Consider the following 14392-nt stretch of genomic DNA (forward strand, 5'->3'; position numbering starts at 1 on the left):
TCCATAGGCTAAAGCCAAATAGATTGATGATGATATTTTGCATTCTTTGGCTCATTTGCATGTCGCCCAGTTTATAATGACAAAGAAAAACTTGACTGCTTCACAGGGCTATTCTTGACTCATGGGAACTTTGTTCAGATTTGTGTTTCATAGAAGAAATGTGCTACTGAATGGAGGAAATACATTGATCAGAATACTCAATTTAAATCTTAAAAAAAGCATACAGAAATCTCTCACCAAGTAAGCAAGACCATAATTAACTTTCATCTGTTGTTTCTTTCATTTTCCTTTTTTTAGCTTACTTATCTGCACATGAGAAATTAAAATTAACTTCGCTTAGTAAACTGAATCATTATAATGCCAGGCACTGATATCTGTTTGTTTTGTGCTAATGTGAAATGCTTTGTGCATAAGGCTTAGGGAACATTTAGTTTAAAGTGGTTCAGATCTTTAAAAAGGAGTCTTCAATCCTTCCTAGTCACACTCTGAGGGCAAGGACTCAAGAAACAGGGGAAGTGAGTGAGAGTGGAGAGAAAGCTTTTTTATTTGATCCTTTCCTAGGCATATGAAAGATAGAAACAGAGGATTTTATACTGATTGATTGTGAACAGAAAGCTAGGAAACAAGCCAGAGAAGTGAATTTACAGTTTCAGATCTTTTTAGAGATTCAATTTAAATAGGAGGAAACACTGGTAAAACAGATGTAGCCTGTGGTTACTTTTCATATTCCAAAACAAGAAACAACTCATGACAATCTTGTCTTTGTGAAGAATTTACCTCTTTATACTCATGTGTTTTGAACAAGGGAGTGCAATAACCAAGATCAAAAAGGGTAAGAATTCATGAACCTCTTCCCCAACCATCGTTTAGCACTGCTGACCTCCTGTGGCACACCCCATATCTTCTGTGTAAGTTTCTCGACCTCAGTTGTTTCCATGAAACCCTTGAGCATCTCAGGCAGGAGGATGTAAGACAGATCCTATAAATCAGGAAATGCTACAGTAGCTAGTATTATTTTACAAGACCCACACATGCCTAAGGCACTCACAGTAACAGAAATAAAGATCTCATCAATTATATTAGGATGTCTCAATGTCTGGGTGGAGATCAGTGATGAGTGGTGTCCCCCAGGGGTTGGTGCTGGGACAGATACTCTTTAATAGCTACAACAATGACGTCAACAGTGGGATCAAGTGCACCCTCAGCAAGTTCACAGATGACACCAATGTGTGTGGTGAATTTGACACACTCGGGGGACAGGATGCCATCCAGAGAGACATAGATACTCTTGAGCAGTGGGTCCAGGAGAAAAAAATGAGGTTCAAGAAATGCAAGTGCACGGTCCTACACCTGGGTTGAGGCAACCCCCACTGCCAGTACAAGCTGGTAGATTGAAGGCCTGAGCACAGCCCCACTGAAAAGGATCTGGGGATACTGGCAGATGGCAAGCTGGACATGAGTCAGCATTGTCCCCTCACAGCCCAGAATACCACCTGTATCCTGGGATGCATTGAAAGAAGAGTGGCCAGCAGTTTGAGGAAGGTGATCCTGCCCCTCTGCTCTGTGCTGGAGAGACTTCACCTGCAGTACTGCATCCAGATGTGGAGCTTCCAGTGCAGGAGAGACATGGACCTGTTAGAGCGCGTGCAGAGAAGAGCCACATAAATGATCCATGGAGTGGAACACCTCTTCTATGAGGACAGACAGAGACAGTGGGGCTGTTCAGCCTGGAGAAGGCTCTGGAGTATCCTGATAGCTAAAAGAGAGATACAGGGAAGAAGGGGACAGGCTCTTTTGCAGAGTCTGGGGTGGCAGGACAAAGAGAAATGGTTTTAAACTTAAAGTGAGGAGGTTGGATATAAGGAAAAAGTCTTTTACACTGAGAGCGGTGAGGCACTGGCACAGATTGCCTTGAGGTGTGATGGATGCTTCATCCATGGAGAATTTCAAGGCAAGGCTGGATGGGGCTTTGAGCAACCTGATCTACCTGTGGATGTTCCTGTTCATTGCAGGACCAGATGGCCTTTAAAGGTCCTTCCAACTCTGACGATTCTGTGATTCTGTGATTGAAAAAGGTGGAAACTTCACAGCCTCTGTGGAGATATTGTTCTGTTCAATCTGAATATTCAGTCTAATAATTCCTAATAATAAACATTGTCATGTTTAGTCTAATAATTCCTTATGGCAATGGGGAATTTCTTTCATTATGACTTGCAGATATTAGTTCTTATCCTTTCAGTTTGTACCACCAAGATATGGCTGGTTCCATCTTATTGATAATTCTCCTCAGGCAGATGAAGAAAATCAATTATATCCTGCTCTCTGGACTGAACAATGTCAATGAACAACAAGGAGCAATTTACAAAAGTAACTAAAGTGACCCATTAATTAAGTTAGGAAGTCTAAATTAGATTCATCAACACAGAAATATGAACATATGTATCAACACATAACTGATCATATTCTGCCTTTAGATACATACAGATGCAATGAATTTCAGTGATACTGGCACATACACCAGAGCAAAATTGCTATTTAATTCCGTATTATGATGAATAGGAAGATGCATTGCTCCTTAATACACTGATTTCAAACTCATCAATATTTGATTTCTTTGATAAAATGTATTGATTTATGACAACAAAAATCAGCTTCTGTTTCTTGCTTGAAATCTAGTTTGAAATGAAAGGTAAGACCAAGTTAATACCTAGGTTCAAAATCATTATGGTATAAAATCTAATATGTAGAGTTATACATGTTACTTCATCATTTATTTTCAAATTACCTTGAACCGCAAGTATCACAAGCAAAAATTATTCTAACTGCTTAGTTGCCTCATCTTTAGATGAACTCATGTCTGAAGTTACAAAACATATGTATTTAATGCTGGCTTCATCCTCCTGCTCTATTTTCAGCCAAGAATATAGGTTGTGAATGGCAGTCAAATGATTGCCTTCAGACTGAACAGACCTGCAAACCCAGAGAAACCTTCTGTGGGCAGTGAGTGACAAAAATGTGGACAAAAATTTCCAGTATCGATATCTGTAGTCCTGCTTCAGCAAAGGTGGGAGCATTATGTATGTTTCTGCTCTCTCCTAAATACTTAGAAGAAGAAATAACAACCCTCTCATTTGTGAGTGACAGCTGTGAGTTGTACAGACTATTCAATATTGATCATTACATAGAAACCTTCGAGCTTCATGCAGTCCCAAAAAGCAGAGCTTTAACTCCATGGCTGTGCTTTGATTCATTTCTCTTGTGCAGTCCACAACAGGTCTTTTTGGAAAACTTATTTATTTATTTATTTATTTAATTTATTTGTGCAGGCAGCATTACAAGGACTGAGAGTTGAATTTTCTGGCTTGAATTTACAACTGTGCCATTGAGTGTCCTGTGAGTCACCATTTCCAAATTTATTCCCTCCAGCTGTAGATAAATAAAAAGGCAAAGCCCAGAAGAAGATTCTAAGCAGGCAAGAATTAGTAAGAAGATGCTGAATCCAAGGTAAACACTAATGAATAAGGGTCATATTAATCATCAAAGTCAACCTGGTTTTTCACAGGTGGTTACTGAGTTGAAACAGTGCAATCATAGTCATCTACAATACTGAGAATGCATTGCAGTTTTCTGCCAGATTACTTGTAATTGACACCTGCAATGGAAAGGTTTCACACAGTGATAGTCATATTGGTTGGGTGGAATGTCACAAGGCTATCTATTTCAGTGTCTCTCTCAAAGTGGATCTGTTGCCAATACGAGATCAAGTTAACCACAGCTATGTCTAGCCTAATTCTGAAAACCTTGAAGAATGGTTTACTCTCTGGGTAATTTCTTGCAGTTTTATGGTATCTTCCTAATGAAAATATTTTCCTAAGGTTTCCCAAAAGTTTTCATTTTTTCTATTTACTTAATTTTAATGACCTAGGTCCAGAAAAGAATAGTAATACTTTAACTGGGATGTGGATGAAATTTATCTGCCTAAATCCAAAACCATACTTACTCTCACAAGAGAGCTAGCATTGAAAAGGGTAGCAATATTGTGCCTGCATTTAAAAGAGTATTTCAAGTATATTTCAACTATTTCAAATATTTTAAAGGACAGTTTCAGAAGTATGAATCCCATATGGATACATTCAGTGACTATAAAAAAGGAGCTTAAGAAACAAATGCCTTTTCTGCAGTATTGTCTGGAATTATGCTCAGTACATATTTTCTGGTTCTGGGATTCAGTATCAAGGGCCACTTCACTAAAATGGTTATCAGCTTTTGTTGGCTGTTATGTAATTACTTCACTGAGGTACAATCAAGAAAACATAACTTTAAATCAACTCAGGATTTTCCATGGAACAGGAATGCTAAAAGTCTATGCCAAATTTTAACAAACCTAATAGAAGTTTAAATGATTTGTTTCACAGGGACAGGTCATGAAATTTAATTAACAGTCATATGCTTTGAGATCCTTTGATATCAAGAACAGTGTAACTGTAAATCATAATGATTTCTTTGTGAAGTGGAATCAGTGAAATTCATTCCTAACCTAATTTCTTCAGTGGTATTCGGGGAATAAAATCTGCTGGAATGAAATGGAAACATAAATGATTATTTCATTGGTATTAGAAGATAAATAAACTTTCACATGAATTGGCAAACTTCAAACAACAATTCTGTCAAAGTACTTTTGAGAAAGACTGTACAATAATATTGCCAATAACTTTCATGTTATTCACAGATTTTTGTACTTAAAACACATGATAAATAAATTAACTGTCATTTCATGCTAAAAGTGGACTTCATTTTGCTTTATTTTTCACTTGGCAACACAGTGCTTAGACAGCTGAAATGGAATGTAGTCACATGAATCCATGTAAAATACAGTGGGCACCATTGAGTAATCTTCAGTCTCGCTCTTAAAAGATTATTACTTTCTTATTGTCTTAAATTGGTGCCTAAGAATATTGTCTGTATTCTGTTATAAGGGGAAGTTGATTTGTTAAGAATTATTGCATGTAATTTTCAAATTTGATTTTGCATGTTCTTACAATTTTGCTTGAAGTTTTGTTGAATTTTGCTTCTGTAAAATCTACCATGAAAAGCAGTAACTACTTTTCCCATCTGCATTCTGTTTCATTTATTACCCATCTAATGCATATCTCTGTAAACAATGACCATTCATTCTCAGCTTATGTATAGTTCTTTGGTTTTTTTAATTCCCTGAAGTTGTAGAAAGGGACTTGTCCATCTGACAGCTTATAACATCCTTCCAGTTATACAAGCTGGTCTAATAAAAATATTTATCTACAGATATTGTTCTGATGTTCTGTTATGTATCTGTAGAAATGCAACTGTGTACACTTGCATTTTTGACACATTTGGAAGAACACATCCTTATTTTGGCAAACACCATTTCACAACTCCAAGTGTCACTGACATAATAAAGTAACCAGGGAAGAAAAAGTCTACCAGATACCCTTAAAATAAAGTTAAGCACTGCTTTGTATTGAAGCAAAGACTTTACCAGGAGGAAAGTTAACTGTGTAACTTCCTTATGGAACAAGCACCTTAAAATAGTTCTTGCTTCATAGGAGAAAGTAAAGGAAGCAGATTGCATGTTTATCTATTTATTTATTTATTTGCTTGTTGTTTCTGCAACTGATCTTTTGTAAGAGTCACTTATTAGTAATGGATTTTTTGTAAATGAATTTTAACTGCTACCGAATTATTTTTACTTCATTTTTGTACTATTTTTAATTTATCAATTCATTGATTTAACTTCCATTATCTTAGTCTGGATATCAAATCAAATTTTCTTTGTTCAATTACAGTTAGCATTAATCTTCGAATTTTAATCTGATTTTGATTTGGTGTTATTTACCTATAAAATCTATAAAAAGGTTAAAAATTCTGTGATATTTTTTTGTTTCACAGAAGCACTCAGAATCATAGAATGGCCTGGGTTGAAAAGGACCACAATGATCACTGAGTTTCAACCCCCCTGCTATGTGCAGGGTCACCAACCACCAGACCAGGCTGCCCAGAGCCACATCCAGCCCGGCCTTGAATGCCTCCAGGGATGGGGCATCCACAACCTCCTTGGGCAACCTGTTTCAGTGCGTCACCACCCTCTGGGTGAAAAACTTCCTTCTAATATCTAACCTAAACCTCCCCTGTCTCAGTTTAAAACCATTTTGCTTGTTTTTGCTTTGGGTTGTTGTTTTCTTTCATTCCAAGTTATAATAGGGATGACCAAACCAAGAAAACAAAACATAAGCTTTGGCAGTATTTTTTCATACTGTTTGGCCTCAAAGTGTCAATAAGTATATGACATAAATAGGAAGTTTTATCCTCAGATAAAGAAATCATATCTGACTAATCAAGAAGTAGTATCAAATCACCTTGTTTACTACTTGAGTTTTTTAAAAAATCTAGAATGCAAGTCAGAGAATTGCAAATACACATGATTATGTTCATGAAAATTAATCTATCTTAGTTAAAAGTTAAATATCAGATGGATGTTATAATTTAGCTTATATAGTAAGAGAGAAATTATAACCTTCAGAGAGCATTTTATCCAATACCATAAAAGCTATTTAATATGGGCACTAACCTGAAGTTACCCTTGTCTCCATTAGCTGCCAAGGCAGACCAACTGTTGAGCTCAGACCAGGAACTTCGCTCTTTTTACAGAAGTTGGAGAAGTGGAGTCCATGCCTACTACATATAATTCCCTAACATTTCTAAGCTTTGTGCATTCATGAAAATTGGTTTGAAATATTAAAAAAGCAGTTGCTCATAATTTTTCAGTGTTTCTAATTTCAACCTGAAATTAAAAACCTACTTAAGTAAAGAAATTGAAAAGCTATTTCTACTCATATATTGAAAAAATAAAATAGAGAAAATAAAGAAAAAAAGCACAACAGGGCCATCACATAGTAGTATGAGAAACCTTATAGTAACAGCTTGGAGGGAAGTAAGATGACTAAAAGCAGCAAAACCTGATCCTTCATCTGAACTGATGAAGATGACTGTTACATGTATGTGGTACTAGCACTTCCCAATGGACTTTTTCACATTGCACAATAATCATCAATAAATGGAATAAACCACTTCGCTGTGACTGATGTAGGACATAGTAAATGGAAGGACTCCCTGAGGTTTCAGTGGGAGCAGGAACGCTGAAGATCTGTGAAGAAATTGAAAACAACAAAAAAAAAAAGGATTTTTCTTTAATCTTTAGGTAGTTTCATCTGTACTGCTTTATCTGCACATAAATGAAGGCTGATTACTAGTTAGACTGGTTTTGATATTCTATGTCTCTTGTTCAGAGGCAGTTTTCATGAAGGAACTTATGTTAATAAGTCTTAGAAGAAAATGTTATTTGTTTGCTAGTAAGAAAACATCTTCATAACCAAAAATCCTTAGGAGATCTTCTGCCATGATCAAATAGAAAGAAATACTGACTTTCATTTACAGTCATTCTTGAAGGATTAAGGTCACCTATTGAAGTCATGGTAAGGAAAAGCTAAAGTGCAAATTGCATTAATTCACTGAAACTTCTGTAATGTGTACAGAACAAACAAAGCTGCAAAGTTTGTGCTTGTTACAAGGAATACTCACTTTTTTTGTGTTGGCAGAAACATAGCTAATGTTAACTTACAAGTGAGAATACAAATTCATGGTAATTGTGACTGCAGTTATTGGCAACAACAGAAAAGTATTTCACTACTTGTCAGCTTATGCTAATATTTACTTTGGATTTAAATGTTGTTGCTACTTCTCTGCCTGTTCTTCCCTCCCTTCCAGGATTCAGGTAACCCTTCCTTGCAAGCAACAGTGATGATAAAAGCTAGGGCTTGCTAGAAAGCACTTCCCAATGGCTTCTCAGCCACTAAACTGAGGTGCTCTGACCAGCACAGACTGCAATCTCTCCTTGGTTAGGAATTCCAGCCCATTTCTTTCCTGCAGATACATAACAGGGAGCAGTTGCTTCCTTAATCTTCGTCTAGAGACCATGAAAAGTAAGTCCTGGATTCTTCTCAATCTTGTCACTGTTCCAGCCATCTGGGTAGCAGAAGTCGTGTCTACATCCCCAGATGTTTTTGCACTGGCAGATCATACTAGAAGGCTCCACAGTGCTGGAGTGTATTTTACCTTTCAGTAAGTCAGGAAAAAAGTCAGATGGTTAAAATTGCAGGATCAATTTTATATGCTTGGCAGATCATGTAAACCTTTTGTCTAGCATGCAGATCAGAAGATGATCCATATTTTTAATAGCTTACACATTGCCGGTGAGACTTCTACGAGATTCTTCATAATGCTATTAGTTTGGAAGAGGTCATGATAGAGAGGGAACATTTAGAAATCCAGGAATGTTCCTATAGGGGAAAGCAGAATAGTCTTCTAATCGTGCACATCTCCCCATACTCCCACCTAATTCCACAAACTCCCATTTCTTTGGCTCTGATTTTTCCAGGGTCAGAAAACCCTTAGCTAAAATTCACAGATTGAGATGTCCTGATGGGTTTTGATGTCCAGTGTCCTGAGTCATTATGCTTATAGGCACATACACCTTGCAGATTTTGCCCCTTGGATCTAGTTACAGAAACTTGAAGCATGTGTTTGCCTGGTAGCACCTACCTAATCTGATGTATCAATAAAAATAAAATAAAAACAGTTAAAATGCAACTGCCTTTAACCTGCATCATTGAGGCTGTGACACTCAAATTATCTGTGGCTCAGACACTGAGGAGAGTTCATAATGCTCTGACTAGGAAGCTGTTTTTGAGCTATAGGTCACCAGGACCTATACATCAGGACAAAAGCTAGACAGAAGCACGTAGCAGTTCTAAGATAAGACATGATGAGGCACACAGCAGCTCCGGGCTGAGGGTAGTCCAGCAGCCACACTGGATGCCCTCTCTTCACCTTTTTGATCTACATGAGCTATGAAACTTAGTCTGAGCCTCCACAGGAGATGTTGTACAACTCTGTTGCTGAAAACCTGCAGCCTGTGATTGTACTGGAGTTATAATCAAGGCTTAGAAGTCAGTGAACACAGCTATTCTGAGATTTGCAGTAAGAGAGAAGCTTGCATTCTTGGGATTGTATTTGGTATAATACATTCAATGTAATACATTTAAAGAGAGTGGGTTTGTTCAGAGTTCCATGTAGGCTTATGCACAGATAGAAATGAAACTGTTTTAAAGACAACAGCACCACAAGAGTCCAAAATAAACTACAAACTAAATATATAAGAAAGAATAAATAAATATGTGTATCTTCATATGTTCAAAATAAATAGAAATTAAAAATACAAGGAGGAATTAATACATAACCTGTGAAGATAACGGCAGTTATGTATCATACCCTGGACGTGTGGACTGTGTGGACTGTCAAGCCTTTGGTGAATGGGATGAGTGCATGCAACTGAAGACATAATTTGTCCCTGAGGGTAAGAGCTACTGTATGAAGACAGAATCAGGCAGTGATCTGGTTAGACACATTTCAAGTTGGCCGTTTGCTCCCATTAGCAGCTAGAGGAAGAAGAGAGTCCTAATTAGTGTCAGTGTTGGAGGTTTTTAAAAATAAAGGTCAAAAAACTTAGTGGCTGACTGAATAAATTGGAAATTAAAATCACGTTGAGTTCTGCTGCTGTCTAGTTGTGGATAAATCATGTCATGGGAAAGGCACTATAAAAAAGCCCCGTAGAATGAGCGTGATTAAGTATAAACTGGAGCAGATGGTTTTTCATCTCCCTGTTCCCCTCTCTGTTTCCCATGCTACACGATCCCACATACTGGGATTACCACAGAAGCAGACAAAACTATCAGATGAACATTGTTTTGAATGTCAGGAGCCTTTGAGGTCTGAAATTTGGAAAATTGTCTCTTCCAGGCACTGAAACTACACAAGAACTGAGTTCCTGTGACAGCATCCAAGCAGCGATGCTTCAACCTGCTTGGAATTCAGCTCAGAAACCACACAGTATCTGAGGAGTTGGATCAGCAGATAAAAATGCGATTTCCTTTTTCCCCAAGGTTCAGGTCCAAAACTCACCATCTTAAAGCAGTAATTAACAAAAAAAAAAAGCAGGAGTTTAAAAGATAGAAGATGAACCATGAAAAAATTTATAAAGCTTTCTTTTTTTGCTGCCACTCACGTCTCTAATCATTTTTTTTTTTCTGATCACATTCTAAAAAAAAGAAATCTAGAACTGTGTCTTTTATTGATAAACTCAGTAAAGATGTAAGAGTTAGAACATTTCCATAATACTAGTCTAATTATTCCTTTGCAACCTGTCAGTACTCTAGCAGATATTCATGTTTGACCAATGATCTAAACAATATGGCCTTCCAACCCCACATATTAATAACTTCAGAGCAAAAGCAAATTTTCTTTTCTTTAGTGTCAGAATGATCATTCTATAAAAGACTAACCAAGAATACTGGAAAAGTCCCTTCCTTAAGCTAAAAATAATCATAATAATAGTAATAATAGTAGTAGTAGTAGTAGTAGTAGTAGTAGTAGTAGTAGTAGTAGTAGTAATAATAATAATAATAATAATAATAATAATAATATAAACATATATTAGGGATTATCTACACATTTATAATTCCATAGTGCAGAGACAAATCCCAAGGAAAATTTTCTGTCCTTCTGTGATCACAGGAAGTGTAGCTGAGGTCTGACTCTTCACCTGGTGACTACTGTTAGGTTATGTGATTTGAGGCCCATCCCGATGGGCAAAAAGAAGCAGAAGGGCCATCTGGCATTTGGGGAGCACATACACTTAGGCCATCACACACCCACCACCTCAGTGGGGTCGCTGCCTACAGGGCTGTGGAACTCATTATAGGATGCATACGAAGAGAATTTGAAGGCTGTACAGACATCATAAATCTACTGCATATTTCAGAATTTAGCATCAAACCTAGGGCATCTCCATTAAATATGGCTACTAGCATGTTGAATTTATTATTGTGCCTTCCTGTGGATTTTTTTTAAGCTACATATTGTGCTGCTATCTCTCTTGGATTTATTTCAGAAGTCCTGTAGCTCGGTGTTTTTATTAGAACTGAGCTGCAAGACTTATACAATTATAACAGGAGTTCAGTTAAAAAGACATAAAGCCAGCTTCAGCCTTCAAGCCTAAAAATATTAATGTACAAATTATAGAAATTAAATAAATAAATAAAAACAAAGGTCAGAACTGAGGATATTTATTACCTTCTGAAATGTTGCAATTTTGTGGTCATTTGTGAGCTTAGCACACTTGGGACTGGTAGTCCTGGATCTATCTCTTCATTTTAACTGTCAGCCCTGTTCTGAGCATCTGGTCATTTTTCCCCGTAAATTGCCAGGAGCCTGTAGCAGCTGTCCTCCTGAGAATTGATTCTTCAATGAATATCTCCAGTTCTACATAAAGAAAATAGGACAAAACACTGGCATCCTAAAAACACAAGGCACAGCTTTACAAACCTATTATTCAGGACTGCTATTCTTTGTGACTGATAGTCTACCTACTTAATTAAATAGGTCTGCAGACTTTAGCTCACTTAACTTTACTCTGACACGCTCTTGGGCTAAGTTCCTCTGTTTTTCCACAGTAATAACCTTACTGGGTCTGTTATTCAGACAGAAGTGCTCAGTTTTATATGTTTTCATTTGGGATGCATTCTTGCTTTCGAGGCTGTAGAAGTGAGCTATTGGAGAGAGCTCATTGGATTGTGTGCCATCCAAATATCTGAATTTAAGGTATTCTAGGGAAAGCATCTCTGGGATAACTGGAACTCTTCCCTCATGGCAGGTACTGCACAGGGCAAAGTAAAGAGAGATTTCCACGCGCACTAACGACCAGCCAGAAGCATAAGACTTTCCCAGAGAAAGATCATTGACATAGCAACAACTGAAAATCCTTTTCAATGACATTTTAATTTATTTTCAAATTTTCCATTTTTAAAGTTTAAAACACTGCAAAAAATCTACTTCCTTGTGAGTCAAACTTCGGATTCAACAGAAGCAACTTTTTATGCCCCAGATGGAAATATTTATTTCTCTGTTTATACCCACCACAGTGTCTCTGGAAACAAGTACATAGAACGAATACACAGCAGTGGTTAACATAATTAATTGTAGCATTAAAGGACATGTGCCCCGCTGACTGCTTGAGTCTCAAGACAAATTTGCGAGTGGGAGAGATTAAGAGCTTGAAATAAGGTAGGAATTGAAATGTTACAAAACTTAGCTTTCAGTAACCATAAGAAGGGATAGGTGAGTTTTCTTCTTTGGTATTTGACAGAATGACAAGCACATACTGGGCTCAGAAAAGTTCCCTGGTGCTGAGAATTAGACCTAAAAATTAAGAAGCTAGACATGTTGCAGTTTAGATTTTAAAGAATGTCTCCTTTTGTGCGCCCTTGTACCTTTCAAAAAATAAAAAATAAAAAAGGACCTCCAGCGTGAAAAAGGAGTCCTTTAGCAAAGATCTATCATAAAGACATGAGTTTATCATGGACATATATCACTAAGTACTCAAGTCTGGTGTGCCCTGAAGTCTGAAGGATAATCTGAAATCCATTATATTTTCAAAGCTGAAGCATAGAAACCAAAGCTAAATTGAAGCCAAGTGAATTTCCACTGTAATTCACCTAGGATGGTGGTCTTGCATTACAGACCTGCTGTTTTCCTGTTATTTTCCATGCACAATGCCTCTCTTAGTCTAGTCTTCTTTCCCCAGAGCAGGAACTATGTTATTTATAACAAGTGTTGGTGTCAGAATTATACTACTGTCCAGAGGCACCAGAAGAAGAGAAGGCAAGAAGAAAATACGGCATTTGACAAAAAGAATAAAAGAACTCTGTCTTGAGCTAGGTCAAAAATCTGAATAGAAATAAAAGAGGACTGCAGGAACTGCAGCTGGAACTTGAATGGCAGATGGTGGAATGTCACACACTTAAATGAAACAGAAACTGAATTCTGTTAGAAATTGAACCTAAAAGAGAGCAAAGATCTGTTTAGTGCCCCACTGCTTTAAATTGCATGGGATAAGGCCTCTTGCAAGAACCACTTAATAAACTTCATCCCAAGCAAGGCACATTTGCCATTTCAGTATGTCAGAGCAAGGCATGGCAGAGACAAGTTCTGATATTTTTCCTCCATTTAGTACTGATGGAATGTTGGAAACCACTGTTTTAATTATGTGACCTCTCTGACTGAGCAACTCAGCCTTTCTTTGGTAATATTATTTTAAAAAAATTGCTAGATTACTATATAGCTATCATTGACTTGAGCACAAAAAGATGCATTTGGCTGTTCTCACCCCCAAAAGCTGAGTTCAAGCCTGTAGGAGTATGTATGTTATAATTCCTGCTCCCGTTGTGCATTGAGAGTCACCCTACAGGACTCTACCACTGGAAACTAGTGAACCTGCTGCTCGTGCCTGTAATACCAGTGGCAGAGGATATTGCAGAAAGTGTGGGCTGAGGTGCTGAGGTTTGGTCCCCATCACCAGAAGGAGAGAACTGAGCTGAGCTATGTTTGTGTGGTCTGCATCCAGGAAAAAATCCTTAACTTGAACACACTGAAAATGAAATTGGGAAACAGTAATGTTGAGACTCAATGCAAAACACAGACATCAAGATTAGGTATGTGTATGGGATATGGCTCCAAGTCTTCCCACTGCACAGAGAGTTTGGACATGAGTTCACCTGTAGACACCTACATGCAAACACCTGTAGTGACGTTTCTTAGCCTGTCTACTTGTTGAAGGCTAAACAGCCATTCCAGCTTTGCATTCCTGGAAAAATCTAGGCTTAGGGATTTTTTCTTAACAGGGACAGCGAATCCAGGAAGAGCAATGTCTTTCTCTGACGACATATCAGTAAGCTGAGCTCCTACATACTGAAGCATCTTTAGCATACTTCAGCATACTTTAGAGAAAAGCTGACCAATCCATTTCTCTGAGGACAGAATTTCTTTGGACAAAAGTATGAAGAGTAACCAAGAACATCATGTTTGTGGGAGCTTTGCTGGCACAATCTACTGACATCTACCGGAGCTCAGGTATTGCCATGCAGTATAAGCACACAAGGCTCTCTACACAGCTGATTGAAGGGAGGAATTAGAGAACCTGGTGGAGGAGCTTTGGTCAATAGGGATGTCTGACAGAGAGGCAAACAACTCATTCACCAGACAGGCAGCCAACTCCAAAACTCAGACCAGCGTGTATACACTTAAGGGCCTCTCTCACCTTTGACATAATCAAGGCAATAACTCCCATGCTAACAAATTGCCTCATTTGCAGAGCCACCACTCAGCGTGCTAACTCTGCGTGCTCTGAAGAAGATGTAAACCTGAATGATATTTAAACTGCTTGCTCTTGTTCTCTGAAGGTACC

At 37.7% G+C, this 14392-nt stretch overlaps 1 pseudogene; it reads left to right on the forward strand.

Annotated features, from left to right (window-relative positions):
• The first annotated feature begins 1094 nt into the window (after positions 1 to 1094).
• Positions 1095 to 1836, forward strand: LOC149920281 (uncharacterized; annotated as a pseudogene).
• Positions 1837 to 14392: the final 12556 nt, after the last annotated feature.

This window comes from Phasianus colchicus, chromosome 1, assembly GCF_987193195.1.
Source record: "Phasianus colchicus chromosome 1, bPhaCol1.hap1.1, whole genome shotgun sequence".
Taxonomy (NCBI): Eukaryota; Metazoa; Chordata; class Aves; order Galliformes; family Phasianidae; genus Phasianus; species Phasianus colchicus.